The following is a 13,571-nucleotide window of genomic DNA, read 5'->3' on the forward strand; positions in this document are numbered from 1 at the left end:
TAAAGCATTTCAGCCGATGGAAGCATGAAGTGCTCCAAAATCTCCTGATAGCTAGCTGCATTGACCCTGCCCTTGATGAAACACAGTGGACCAACACCAGCAGCTGACATGGCACCCCACACCATCACTGACTGTGGGTACTTGACACTGGACTTCAGGCATTTTGGCATTTCCTTCTCCCCAGTCTTCCTCCAGACTCTGGCACCTTGATTTCCGAATGACATGCAAAATTTGCTTTCATCAGAAAAAAGTACTTGGGACCACTTAGCAACAGTCCAGTGCTGCTTTTCTGTAGCCCAGGTCAGGCGCTTCTGCCGCTGTTTATGGTTCAAAAGTGGCTTTACCTGGGGAATGCGGCACCTGTAGCCCATTTCCTGCACACGCCTGTGCACGGTGGCTCTGGATGTTTCCACACCAGACTCAGTCCACTGCTTCCTCAGGTTCCCCAAGGTCTGGAATCGGTCCTTCTCCACAATCTTCCTCAGGGTCCGGTCACCTCTTCTCGTTGTACAGCGTTTTCTGCCACATTGTTTCCTTCCAACAGACTTACCATTGAGGTGCCTTGATACAGCACTCTGGGAACAGCCTATTTGTTGAGAAATTTCTTTCTGGGTCTTACCCTCTTGCTTGAGGGTGTCAATGATGGCCTTCTTGACATCTGTCAGGTCGCTAGTCTTACCCATGATGGGGGTTTTGAGTAATGAACCAGGCAGGGAGTTTTTAAAAGCCTCAGGTATCTTTTGCATGTGTTTAGAGTTAATTAGTTGATTCAGAAGATTAGGGTAATAGGTCATTTAGAGAACCTTTTCTTGATATGCTAATTTATTGAGACAGGTTTTTTGGGTTATCAGGAGTTGTATGCCAAAATCATCAGTATTAAAACAATAAAAGACCTGACAAATTTCAGTTGGTGGATAATGAATCTATAATATATGAAAGTTTAATTGTAATCATTACATTATGGTAAATAATGAAATTTAACACTATATGCTAATTTTTTGAGAAGGACCTGTATGTGAGAAGTGTCCTTCCATGACGACCAGCACCGGACTAGCGGTCCTATACATTATCAGTCGTGTTCGGTGACTTCTGCCTCCATGATAGAAATAATTACTACCAGATGACATGATATGCAGTTACATAGCTGAGGAACGGCTGCTGGACGTGAGGCGCATGGACATACAGGCCATCACTGCACCTACATTTTGTCCACATCCACAAAGCGACTTTTTCCCGGCATAATATATAAGCCCACCGCTAGATGGCGCGAGATCCCATTTTCCTGCCACAACTAACATGGCGCCTCCACACTGACGTGACGTAAGGGAATCACGCGTTCTCTCGCGGTGCTCCACCATCCTGAGCTTAGTTGAGGCCACACCCCTTCCTCTTACTTCCGGGCTGCCTTCGTAACAATGGAGAAGATGGCGGAATAAGGAGAGGTCTGGGCGGAGGAGCCGGAATAGAGCGGATACCGGAGCAAGAGGGCTCTACGTGAGGTCTGTACCGTGAGAAAAATCATTATAGTAGGCGTGGGGGATGAAACAGTCGTTGGTTTCCCGGCCGGGTCACGTATACCGGGGCTTCGCTGTGTGGCGAACTTTCGGTTGGAAAACTACGCGAGGCCCAGGCTTTATGGGGATGACTAGGCCCAATGTGTTAGGAGCGGGTGTTTACAGCCGGGGTCGTGTGGAGCGGGATTATGGCGGGAGGGGAGCGCTCGGGCCGTGTGTACAGGGGGCGGCCCTGCTCCGTGATGCGCTCCCGTACGGAGGCCCATGACTGTGCTGCAGGGCAGTGCGGCGTCATGTGAGGAGCTCCTTCCTGTACAGCGCACGGCCATGACACACTGCCGCTCCGTGTGACCGTGTCTCCTGGCTGGGTGGCGGTTATAGAATTGCTCAATGTCCCCCGCCGTTATATGTCTTAGATGGGGGTGGTGTCCTGGGCAACCAATCAGAATTCAGTTTTTTACAGTCATTATGCAGAAGAAATGAGAGCAGCAATGTGATTGGCGGTTGTGGCGACTCCTCCACATTCCTGTGTGGATGGATCTGCTGCAGCTCCTGTTACAGGTTTCCTTGTTCTGCTCCCTCCTGCAGGTGGCAGTAGAGCTCCTGCCCTCTTCTGAGGCTTTCTATGGGTTCTTTACATAGGAGCAGATTGGGGAGCAGCGAAGCAGAGCAGGCGCTAGGACTGTGGCTTCCTGTGCCACGGACAACACCTGCAAGGAGTTTAAGGTGTCCCTGTGTGTTTCCTCCCACACTCCAAAGACATACTGATAGGGAATGTAGATTGGGAGCCCCATTATCCGGACAGTGCCGATACTGTCTGTAATGTGCTGTGGAATTAACAGCGCTGCTTAAGTGAGTAGAATAAATATCTCGTTGTATATGCAGGACAATGTTGTGGGAAATCTGTGAAATTCGTAGGCGATTGCAGTTTTAAATTTACTGATACATTTTTCTTCTGTGTGCAAGAACCTTTAGGCCTGGACTATGCAGCTCTTGCGGCCTTAATCGCAGTATACTGCAGTTTCTGGGCGGCGTAGAGCAAGTGAATCTGCTGGGTACCATGACCGCCACAAGCAAGTCCGGAATAGAAGCGTTTGGATTTCCTTGTGACTTGCTTGTTGCTGATTTATCTGCAGGACATAGTGATCCTCGGCTGCATGATCTGTGTCACGGCAATGTCTCCTTCCTGCAGTCGAAACATCCGCCTGTGTAATAATGATTTGCTGCAGAATTCTTGGGATTTGCCTGCTTTACTTTGAAAAGGGTGAGATCTGCAACAGAAATTGATGCTGAGGTTTTTAAGAGCCTCGGTCACAGACCGTAAGAATTGTGACAATCCCTTTCCTGGTACTAAGGATATCTGCACATTTTTGTGCGTAGATCTGCATGGATTTCTGGCTCATGTGGATGGACTCTTGTGCGAAATATCTCCAATGCAGCCCATTGCAGCTCTTCTGACTCAGGCAGCGGCTGTAGTGTTTGCTACAATCTGTACAAGATTTTATCATTATGGGTGACGATGCTACTGATACTCCCATAATATTGGTGTGCTGATGGCGGCCCAGCCCGTGAATGAGGCATCAGGAAAGACTGCAGTGTTTTCCTAAGTAATAACAGCCATAATCCAGCTGGACTGTGACATCAGAGAAGATGAGGTAGTGAGGAATGCAGGAAGTGCTCTGTATTGCCTCTGTGTCTTGTCTGACATCAATCAGGCACATTACACAGTGGCTGTGGCCTTGAGCCTAATCCGTCCTACTGGTCACATGAGACCCCTGCAGTGGACACTGATCTCACATTAAGGGCTTATACCCATGTGTGAAAAAGGAATAAGTTTAGATTTCGATACAGAAAAGTAGGACGTGTCATGCGATTTTCATGCAAGTACAGTCCGATCTTTCAGACTTTGCATCTGATTTCCATAATAATCTTAATATAGCTTCAACATATTCCGCAGTGCTTTACAATTCAACAGTTCATATACAAGTCATAACAGCGTTTAAAGATGATACAATAATTAAAGCATGAGGCTAGTAATGGGGTCGTCTTATTGATACCTCTCCATTACTAACCTCGGTGCTTGATGTCACCTGACAATACAAAGGTGACATCAACACCCCCTCTTTCCCAGCTATCGCCCCACTTGCCACCGTTACAGGGCAATTGGGAAGAGCGAGGCTAAGTACCAGAATTGGTACATCTTATAGATGCGCCTTTTCTAGAGCGGCTGAGAGCTGATGTTTTTAGCCGGGAGGGGGTCAATATCAATGGCCCCTTCCTAGGCTATTAATATCAGCGCACAGCTGTCTGCCTAATCTTTGCTGGTTGTTATGGGGGACCGTACGTTATTTTTGTTTTGGGATCCCCCATTTTAATAGCCAGTAAAAGCTAATTATACAGCTGTGAGCTGATTTTAATAGCCTGGGAAGCTCCATGTGTATTATCCCCTTCCCAGGCTCTAAATGACTCTCCAGTTGTTGGCTTTCTTTCTGCTGGTTAAGAAAATTAAGCTGGAGCCCATGCCATATTTTTCAGAAAAATAATCTTTTAATAATTAAATAACATGTACAGAAATACATGTACATGAATTGCTGGCTTTCCAAAGGACATTGGTGTGAAAATGGGACAGCACTCGCATGGTCCAAGTGCTGTGCGATTTTATTTTTTTTATTCACTTTTTTTTTCCCTCGCACCCATTGACGTGCATTGGCGAGTCTCGTCCGAGACATGCGGCAAATCACAGCATGCTGCATTTTTTTCTCAGTACGATTTCAGCTGAGAAAAAGAAAATTGAAAAATAGCATATGAGACATAACCCATTGAATAACATTGGTCAGAGTGCAATCCAATATTTTTTTTTTTTTTAAATCTGATTACACTCATCCGTTTTTGAGTATGAACCTTAATGGCGTTTATGGCAGCGCTGTGGAGACAGGGAGCCAAACGTACAAACCTCCGACCCTACAGTTCTGCCTCGCTACTGAGCCTGGACATAAAGTGCAGCACAATTCGTCTCAACTAAAAGCCCAGATCCTTAGATCAGGAACAGACATTTATAGGACGTTGCATAACTTTCCCAAATTCTCATGAAAAAAAAATTAAGCACTGAACTACTGTACCCAATTATATACTTTTGGAGTTGGTCCATTTTATACCGACTCTCCGAGTCCGCTGTCCTGGTTTATGGGAAACTTCTTAATTCAAGAATCTCGGGTTAAAGGGGGTCTGTCCCCACGTTTGACTTATCTGAACTATAATTTGGGGCATACAGGTTATAGCCACCTTTTGGCTCTGCATCCTTTTTATTATTGGGATTGGTAGGCTGCCTTTTGAAGTCTGTTGCTTCTTTCATATGTGAACTATTACAGTTCAGTACAAAACGTAGAAACATTGAGAAATGTGAATAAAAAATAACTTAAAAAAAATAATTTAAGATTAAAAACATTTGTGTAGTTTAGTTGTATTAATAGGTGATTAGAATATAACTTTCTAATTGCTGAGGGTCTGACCCCTGGGGCCCCCACCAATCCCGGGGACTAGGATTCTGAAAAATGAATTGCTGTTGATTTGTAACGTTTCCTCCCCCATCTTATTTTTACTACTTTAGGCTTCCAAGGCTGTGAAATGGCTCAAAGTAACCTGATCATTCTTCAGGCGGCTTTTGCTTGGAATCCATCACTATCTTTTTTTGTGAAGTGAAAAAAAAAAATGCAAGACTACGCTTCTGGAAAAACACAGCTGACGTTTTCCTGTAGCGGCTTCCGCTTCAAAAATAATGCAGGTTATGCCAGTAAAAGCAGTCTTGTGCACATAGCCTTAGGGCCAGGACACGGTGCCCACGTGGTACATAGCTGTCACAACTGAGATACACAAAAGACTTTAATCCCATGTTTTATTCCATTCCCATCTCTTAGTTTTGTAGTGACATGGAAGGGGTGTACAGTGAATGAGGTAGGGGGCACCTCTCTGAGCAGAGCCGTGTACCCAGCAGACCCCGGACATGCTGATCTAGCTCTAGCATTACAGAATAGTGGCGGTACCCAGGGCACCTTATAGGTGGCAGCATACTACTTGACTGTGTACTGTGGGGGTATATTCTCCTTTAGAACAATAGTAAAACAATATTTGCTTGGCATGGGAAAAGTATTATTCCACACAGAGAATGATGGAGAAATCCTCCTTTGACAGCGGGTGCTTAGTCAGGCCCCACGTATAACGTCTGTGTGTGTGAGGCCTAATATACTACAATCCCTCCTTTAAGCACAGCAGATCCGGATTGTCCACACTGCTGCTCCTGGGTGCAGTCTGTAGAGCGGTTTCCATTTTATCGTAGTCCACCTGGTGGAAAGAAACAGGGAAGAGTAGAAGGAATCGGCTCACCTGGTGTAGTTGTGCAGGTCAGGCACAACTCTGATGAGCGTGGTAGTGAAGTGGCATACTCTTATAGATCGCTGCTGCACCCGTTAAAGGCGACAGAATAGCTCATTAAAACAATTGCTAGTAAAAGAAACAAACAAAAGAAACAGTTGTTGTGGGTGTTCTTACCATGAAGACAAGGGTGAGAAATACCATGAACATTTATTAAGACCGCAACGCATTTCAAAATCGATCTGAAGAAGAAATCGGATCAACTTTTTTTTTTTTTTAAACACGTTGCTATATTTTAATACATTCATTGCTTTCCTACACCACCGCACCTTGTCTTCATCGTGACTGCCCAACATATTTATTTTTGTCGCCATTTTGTTTTTTTTTTCTTTTGCAGTATTGTCCTATTTTTTTGGGACTGCACAACCCACTTTGTCAAGAATTAATGTTGACGCACATCATGGTCATCCTGCTGCCACGGAGAGAAGTCTGAAGGATGCACAGATTTCTGCGTGCGCGACACAACAGAGTAATATAGGAGAAACATTTAATAGGATGATACAATAATGTTGGTGTGTGCCATTACAGATCCGTAGTCTAATGACACTGGAACTTTAACAGGAGCCGCATGTTAACTATTAATCCCTAGACTACAGAAATTGGTGACATTAACCCCTCCACTTTTTAGAGCCATGTTCGGAGTGAGTATTTTTTGAGGCTGTGAAAAATTACTTTACAGTGTAAACCACTTCAGGAAACGTTCCTTCTTTGGGAGTTTTTTATTTCATAAAGCAGGTTTGAAGAGCTTTTTCCTGAAAGAATAAGTCATGTTCATTTTTATTGCCTAAATCCATAGTACATGTGAAAATAAGCAACTTTTGTAATATGTTATCACAGAAATCTGATACTTTTTTCTTCCTGATCTTTCATTCTCAATTCTTGGGTAAACTCTGTATTCCGTGAAGACAGCTGATTATTCTATTGCTGAGAGATGACCGTGGGTGCTCCACCTCATATAGGGAGGAGCTAGAGGCAGACATTCTGCTGCAAGTTCTCCTGAATACAGTTCTCCATAGAACTTCATGAGCACCAATTCTCATCTCTCTCAGTAATGAAAGCCTGCATTCACCCAAGACAGATTTTGAGAATGAAAGATCCAGACCATGAGGAAACAGAACCAGATTTCTCTAATAATATATAAGAAACCAAGTTTTATTCTCACCTGAGCTAGGGATTTATAAAATTAGAAAAATAAAAGGAGTTGAGATTTTTTTTTGTCCCACTCTTCTTATTGGACGGTGCTTAGTTTGTGAGCTGCTAGAAGTTACTTGCACTTTTTTTTCACCAGGCAAGTTTCAGGACCTGAAACTGAAAACACTCCAAACACTCCCCAGCCCACTACTGACGGTGCGCATAGACATTCCAAATGATAGAATTGTGTTTGGGGGGGGGTCACTTCGCTTGGATTTTTTTTCCCAGTTCAGTAAATGGTAAAATTTATGTAATTCAGAACGACAACAAATTCAGCAAAAATCAAACCGTCATATGTACAGGAAGAAGGGGAGGAAAAGGCGAGGGTACAAGAAACACCGGAAAATCATCCGAGTGGGGAGATGTTAGTGTCTGCCTCTCCCTAGAAAGGTACCGCTAGGTAAACGGCCCATTAGTGTTACTATTTCTGTAGATCTGTATTCATGCAACCATATGCTGACACTTTACCTGGTTACAATGCTTGTGTGGGGTACTCTCTAGCAGGGTGGATTTGATTTAAATCTAACTGATTTAAATCACTAGTCAGGCTTGATTTAAATCAGTGATTTAAATCAAAGTTTCTACCTAAACTAGTTCTTGCTACTTTAACATGCAAGTAGATGAAGATTTTTAGAATCACTTTTTATATTACTTTTTTCTCCCCAGTTTAATGGGTTAATCATTCATATTTGGACACCACTGTTCTGTTGTACTTAGAAAGGAGAAAAATAATCCTGACCTTAATAACAATTGAAATAGATTTATTCAACTGAAACAATAAAAACATTACAGAATAAGTTATTTGCTTAAACAAACATCCATGTTTGTTAACTAATTTGGCTAAACAAAATATATATATATTTTAAGAAACTTAGACTGTCAGCCCAGCCGACACATATTGGCAAAAAAATAAAAAACTTATGGCTCTGGAAACAAGGGGAGCAAAAACTGAAAACGCAAAAATGAAAAAAAGCTGGGGTCATGAAGGGATTAAAGTCTGAAAACTGTGACATACTCCTTCAAGACATTGCTGTTGCCAGCAGCCTAAAGCCCATTTCCACTGATTCCCCTTTTTTTTTCTTGTCACATGCAAAGTCTGACAGGACTAGAACCCTTCAATGGACTAAAGGTGCCCATATACCTTTGATGTGCTGATTCAGCCCCTGGATGCAGCTTAGTGATCACTAATTGGCCAGAAGTCGTTTCTCACTTACGATTGTTCTGCCCCCATACAGTATCGTGCTGATGGTAGCACATCCCTTTTATACAGGACTGTGCTTCTGATGAACATGACGTTTTGCAGATATAAACAATCCAATCACCCGACCATTGAATGATCTCTGACATGTTTACATGAACAGATAGTCTGTAAAGAACGAGTGTTTGTAGGATCGCTGATGATTATCCACTCTCCTACTTTTCGGGCTCTGGACTAAGCTGGATTTACCGTGAAAGATTCTTGTGAATGACAGGCTATATTAGACAGTCGCCTATCGGTAAATGTTTACTCATCGGCGGTTATTTAGTGCCTCTGTCAGTCCGTGTGAACAGACCCTTAAGGTACCGTCACATTAAGCGACGCTGCAGCGATATAGACAACGATGCCGATCGCTGCAGCGTCGCTGTTTCGTCGTTGTGTGGTCGCTGGAGAGCTGTCACACAGACAACTCTCCAGCGACCAACGATGCCGAAGTCCCCGGGTAACCAGGGTAAACATCGGGTTACTAAGCGCAGGGCCGCGCTTAGTAAACCGATATTTACCCTGGTTACCATTGTAAATGTAAAAAAAACCAAACACTACATACTTACATTCCGGTGTCTGTCGCGTCCCCCGGCGTCCGCTTCCCTGCACTGTGTAAGCGCCGGCCGTAAAGCAGAGCAGTGACGTCACCGCTGTGCTCTGTTTTACGGCCGGCCGGCGCTGACACAGTACAGGGAAGTGGACGCCGGGGGACGCGACAGACACCGGAATGTAAGTATGTAGTGTTTGGTTTTTTTAACATTTACAATGGTAACCAGGGTAAATATCGGTTTACTAAGCGCGGTCCTGCGCTTAGTAACCCGATGTTTACCCTGGTTACCAGTGAAGACATCGCTGAATCAGCGTCACACACGCCGACTCAGCGATGTCAGCGGGTGAGCCAGCGACGAAATAAGGTGCTGGCCATCTAGCTCAGACCAACGATGTCACAGCAGGATCATGATCGCTGCTGCGTGTCAAACACAACGATATCGCTATCCAGGACGCTGCAACGTCACGGATCGTTATCGTTGTTCAGTGTGAAGGTACCTTAAGTGTTCATGTGTTTGCCACAGGGACAAGGAACTAAGCGGTTGCTAGACTCCTGGCCACGACTTTATCTCCAGGGACAATAAAGAGATCTGTTTAACCCCTTAGGGTACTGTCACACAGTGGCACTTTGATCGCTACGACGGTACGATCCGTGACGTTCCAGCGATATCCATACGATATCGCAGTGTCTGACACGCAGCAGCGATCAGGGACCCTGCTGAGAATCGTACGTCGTAGCAGATCGTTTTAAACTTTATTTCGTCGCTGGATCTCCTGCTGTCATCGCTGGATCGTTGTGTGTGACAGCGATCCAGCGATGCGTTCGCTTGTAACCAGGGTAAACATCGGGTTACTAAGCGCAGGGCCGCGCTTAGTAACCCGATGTTTACCGTGGTTACCAGCGTAAAAGTAAAAAAAAAAAACCGTACATACATTCCGGTGTCCTTCAGGTCCCTTGCCGTCTGCTTCCCGCTCTGACTGACTGCCGGCCGGAAAGTAAGAGCAGAGCACAGCGGTGACGTCACCGCTGTGATCTGCTTTCACTTTACGGCGGCACTCAGTCAGAGCGGGAAGCAGACTGCAAGGGACCTGAAGGACACCGGAATGTGAGTATGTACGTTTTTTTTTTTTAAACTTTTACGCTTGTAACCAGGGTAAACATCGGGTTACTAAGCGCGGCCCTGCGCTTAGTAACCCGATGTTTACCCTGGTTACCCGGGACCTCGGCATCGTTGGTCGCTGGAGAGCTGTCTGTGTGACAGCTCTCCAGCGACCACACAACGACTTTCCAACGATCACGGCCAGGTCGTATCGCTGGTTGTGATCGTTGGAAAGTTGCAGAGTGTGACAGTACCCTAAGTGACAGCCAATTTGGTACTTAATGACCGAGCCAATTTTTACAATTCTGACCACTGTCACTTTGAGGTTATAACTCTGGAACGCTTCAACGGATCCCGCTGATTCTGAGATTTTTTCGTGACATATTGGGCTTCATGTTAGTGGTAACATTTCTTCGATATTATTTGTGAAAAAAAACGGAAATATGGCGAATTTTTAAAATCTTGCAATTTTCAAACTTTGAATTTTTATGCCCTTAAATCAGAGAGATATGTCACACAATAGTTAATACATAACATTTCCCACATGTCTGCTTTACATCAGCACCAGGGCTGTGGAGTCGGTAAGCCGCAGTTGCGACTCCGACTCCTGGATTTTATCAGGTTCCGACTCCTTCATAAATGGCCAATCCGTAACAATAAATTTACTGTTGTAAAATATTAACATCGTGCTTATTCAGTTTCTCACCATCATATAAGTAATCAGACCACTTAGAGCAAAAACTATATTTATTAGAATACAATTAGAATATAGCAAATAACTTTTATAAACTTTTCTAAACTCTTGTAAGTAAATATGCAATAAACACTGTTATGCAGTTAATAAGAAGAAATCTATAAATTTGTCCTCAGAAAAAGTATTGCCTCTGTCAGATCCTCCTTCATGGATGCCCTCAAATCTGATCTAATTATTTTGAGAGCAGAGAACAACCTCTCTACACTAACTTGGGTTGGTGGCAAAGCAGTAACCACTCGGGCAACATCTCTGACAATGTCAGGATACAGAGGAATCACTTGTTGCACTGTTATTTTTGATGAACGGTCAAATTTCTCAATTTCTTTTAGTGCACATGAAAAATTCTGCTGAAATGTACTGGCTGTGTTCTTTGATGGGGATGACTCTTCTTCTATGCGGGGAACGCTTTGCACGGTCCTTGTGATCCAAATATTTTTCGAAATTAAATTGTTCATCAGTTGATGAGGGTGAAGATGTGGCAGGACGACCAAATTCTTCTTGTTCCTCCTGACTGTTCTGCAACCCTTTCATCCTTACTGCTATTTCAAACAGAGCTTCTTTTCCTTTAGTTAGCTGTTGATCATCTAGAAGAATCCGATGCATTGGGTCTACATAAACAGCTGCCAAAAGAATGTTATTTTGTAATAGTAGCTCCTCTCTCCGTTTCATTGATGTAGCAATGCCACTTGCAATTAACCCTCCTGTTTGGGACAGGCGAAACATCAGGTTCTTCCACTCCTTTAAGAAAATACCTGGAGTTAAGTCCTCTGCTTGTAATTTTTTAGTCACTGTAAATGGGTGCTCTAGCAATTTTTCCAGCTCAGTCACCTGATTCCACTGACTTTCATTTAGCGTCAGTTGAGGGTTAGCCATGTCTACAAGAAAGGTTTTCAGTTCAACCAAGTGCTGAATCATTAAGTACTGCCCCATCGTGTGGCTTGATGAATAATTGCCCCATTTCCAGCACGTCTCTTCAAAATTGGATCAACTTTAGGGGTTCTGGCAACAGTTGCCAATTTTCTCACCTTGCCAATCAGTGCAGCAGCATGTCCTTCTTGCAGACTGTCTCTTATAGCCAGCTGTAGCGTATGCACAACACAGCGCATGTGATGAATGAAAGAACGTACTGACACAGTTTCAACAAGATCATCTAAACTATCATGTTGCTGTTCATCTGAAGCAACTGCAGTTTGCTCCTCAGTTACAATACTGTGTTCCTCTATTTCAAACATTTCTGTCTGTGGACCCAGAATGTTCTTCTAGCTGCTGGTCACCATCATTACTCTCATTCATTAGCTTAATAGTACTTATCATATTTGAAGCATTGTCAGTTACGACAGAAAGAACTTGCTCTTTTTTAAGTTCATAGTCTTGCAGAACCTTTTCCACAAAGACCTTGAGAAACTCACTGGTGTGATGAGCTTTGGTGTCTTTTACTACCAATGTCTTGGTAACTATTTCATTTTTGTCACAAACAAATCGGACATTGATGGCAAAATAGTTCACTCTGTGACGTGTGCAGGCATCCATTTTAAGAAACAAAGCGTCCCTTGAGAGTTTTTTTTAAGTTCTTCCTTTTGTTTAAAAGCTTCTTCGATTACTAATTTTCTAATACTCTCTCTCTCCAGAGAAACACCAAGCTTGCGGGGCCATTTCCCCATTCAGACACATAAAAGCTGGTCGTGAAAATAATGAAATAGGCACACTATCCTTTACAACAAGCTCTATGATCTGTTTTTTAAATGTATCTACTGTCATTGTCACAGTAACTTTGTCACTGACAAAATATCTTGCAACTGATGGCTGCAAAGTTCTCTGCTCCTTTGTTTGGCTGGAAGAGCTGGGCACTGGTTCATTGGTTTGGATGCAGTCTTTCTCATCCACTGCTTTCAGTACTTCTGGATGAAAGCGCTGTCAGGCCATGTGCACACGTTGAGTATTTTTAGCATTTTTTTTCGCTATAAAAGCGTGATAAAAACGCGAAAAAAAACGCTTACGTATGCCTCCCATTATTTTAAGTGTATTCCGCATTTCTTGTGCAAATGTTGCATTTTTTTCCGCGAAAAAATCGCATCGCGGAAAAAAAAGCAACATGTTCATTAAATTTGCGGAATTGCGGGGATTCCGCACACCTAGGAATGCATTGATCTGCTTACTTTCCGCATGTGGCTGTGCCCACCATGCGGGAAGTAAGCAGATCATGTGCTATAGGACAGTGGCGTCCATCTATAGGAACGGACGCCGCTGAGGAGATCGGCTGTCTGCAGAGGGGGAGTATAACCATTTTTTAATTTTTTTATTATTTTTAACATGATATCTTTTTACTATTGATGCTGCATAAGCAGCATCTTTAGTAAAAAGTTGGTCACACTTGTCAAACAGTATGTTTGACAAGTGTGACCAACCTGTCAGTCAGTTTTCCAAGTGATGCTACAGATCGCTTGGAAAACTTTAGCATTCTGCAAGCTAAAATGCTAAAAAAAAAGCGAAAAAAACCAGGGAAAAAACGCAAAAAAAAAATGCGGATTTCTTGCAGAAAATTTCCGGTTTTCTTCAGGAAATTTCTGCAAGAAATCCTGACGTGTGCACATACCCTCAATGTCTCTTTAGATTAGAAGCTCTGGTAGGAGCATTTTTATCTTTGCCTGAATATGCACTAATCTTGGCTTCACAGCATTTGTTTTCGTCTGGATCATTTGTCATACACTGACAGACATAATGTTTTCTATCTTGAGTGATGGTGAAGTGTTCAAATACAGCTGATTTAATGTGACGCTTCTTTGACATTCTCA

General features: G+C 43.4%; 1 protein-coding gene across 2 annotated transcripts in view; it reads left to right on the forward strand.

The window, feature by feature from the left end:
• Window positions 1-1,340: 1,340 nt before the first annotated feature.
• The window catches only part of RLIM (ring finger protein, LIM domain interacting), a 47,977-nt gene continuing 35,746 nt past the window's right edge, over window positions 1,341-13,571 (forward strand). Inside the window, exon 1 of one of the 2 annotated variants that reach the window (XM_077285049.1) lies at window positions 1,341-1,499. The gene's annotated coding sequence lies outside the window, so the exon portion shown is untranslated. The remainder of the gene's footprint in view (window positions 1,500-13,571) is intronic. The other variant, XM_077285050.1, reaches the window with a different exon arrangement.

The sequence above is a fragment of the Ranitomeya variabilis genome, chromosome 2 (assembly GCF_051348905.1).
Source record: "Ranitomeya variabilis isolate aRanVar5 chromosome 2, aRanVar5.hap1, whole genome shotgun sequence".
Classification (NCBI taxonomy): Eukaryota; Metazoa; Chordata; class Amphibia; order Anura; family Dendrobatidae; genus Ranitomeya; species Ranitomeya variabilis.